The 1,667-nt window shown below is 44.6% G+C and overlaps 1 pseudogene; it reads right to left on the bottom strand.

The window, feature by feature from the left end:
• Positions 1-1,260: 1,260 nt before the first annotated feature.
• On the bottom strand, positions 1,261-1,374 carry LOC120096089 (U4 spliceosomal RNA; annotated as a pseudogene).
• Positions 1,375-1,667: the final 293 nt, after the last annotated feature.

Raw genomic sequence — 1,667 nt, 5'->3', positions numbered from 1 at the left:
CTAACCTTGAATGATACAACCCTAAAACTCTCTCACAGACACGCCCAGGGGTTTGTCTCCTAGGTGACTGGTTCTAGATGCTGTCACCTGGACAGCCGAGCCTAAACATTACAGAAGGAATTCTTGAAACGTATTACATGTAAATCTTTCATCTTGGGAATGGCTATGGTTTGGAAGAACCATAGAAGATCAAGTTAGAATATGATTAAGGAGACTGAAGGGGGACAGATACTGTTAAAAGTTGAACTCTTGGGGTTGGGGATTTAGCTCAGTGGTAGAGCGCTTACCTAGCAAGCGCAAGGCCCTGGGTTTGGTCCTCAGCTCCAAAAAAAAAAAAAAAAAAAAAGTTGAACTCTTGGGGCTGGAGGGATGGCTCAGCACCTATAGCTGGCTCTTCCTAGCACCCACATGGCAGCTCATAGATTTTTGTAACTCTGTTCTAGGGGATCCAGTAGCCTACTCTGAACTCTGTGGGTACCAGGAACATGCATGGTGCATATACATACATGCAGGTAAATCATGTATGGTGGTTTGAATATGCTTGGCCCAGGGAGTGGCACTATTAGGAGGTGTGGACCTGTTGGAAGAAGTGTGTCACTGTGGGGGTGGGCTTTGACACCCTCCTCCTAGCTGCCTGGGGACAGTCTTCTCCTGTTTACCTTTGGAACAAGATATAGAACTCTCAGCTCCTCCAGCACTGTGCTGCCTGGATGTTTCCCACCATGATGATAACAGAACTTCAGAACCTGTAAGCCAGCCCTAATTAAATGTCCTTTATAAGAGTTGCCTTGGTCATGGTGTCTCTTTATAGAAATGGGAACCCTAAGACAACATGCAAACATATAAAATAAAAATAACAGGACTGGAGAGATGGCTCAGCGGTTAAGAGCACTGACTGCTCTTCCAGAGGTCATGAGTTCAATTCCCAGCAACCACATGGTGGCTCACAACCATCTGTAATGAGATCTGGTGCCCTCTTCTGGCCTGCAGTCACATATGCAGGCAAAATGCTGTACATAAAAATAAATGAATAAATCTTAAAAAAAAAAAAAAAAAAGAGTTCCAGGACAGCAAAGGCTATGTATATACATCTTGTCCCCCTCCCCAAAAAAAGTAAAAATAACAAATCCTTTCTTATTTTAAAGAAGACTTATTAAGCCTAGTGTGGTGGTTTGAATGAGAATGGCTCCCACAGGCTCATAGATTTGAATGTTTAGTCACCAGAGAGGGATACTATTTGAAAGGACTGGGAGGTGTGGTCTTCTGTAGGAAGTATGCCATTAGGGGTGGGCTTTGAGGTTTCAAGTTTTCAATTAGCAATAATCACGCCTTAGATAAACCTCATTGGCTACGATACTGCCACTGTGCAAAGCTGGCTTTGAGGTTTCTAAAGCCCATTCCAAGCTCAGTGTCACTCTCTCTCCCTGCTACCTGTGGATCCAGATATAGAACCCTCAGCTCCTTCTCCAGCACCATGATTCCCCGCACGCTGCCATGAAGATAATGGACTAAACCTCGGAAACTGTAAGCCAGCCCTGATTAACGCTTTCTTTTATAAGTGCAGTTGTTTTCGGGCTGGAGAAATGGCTCAGTGGTTAAGAGCACTGACTGCTCTTCCAGAGGTCCTAAGTTCAAATCCCAGCAACCACATGGTGGCTCACAACCAT

Source organism: Rattus norvegicus, chromosome 12 (genome assembly GCF_021556685.1).
Source record: "Rattus norvegicus strain SHRSP/BbbUtx chromosome 12, alternate assembly SHRSP_T2T, whole genome shotgun sequence".
Taxonomy (NCBI): Eukaryota; Metazoa; Chordata; class Mammalia; order Rodentia; family Muridae; genus Rattus; species Rattus norvegicus.
Note: the sequence above shows the minus strand (reverse complement) of the source record. Positions and strands in the feature narration are given on the sequence as shown.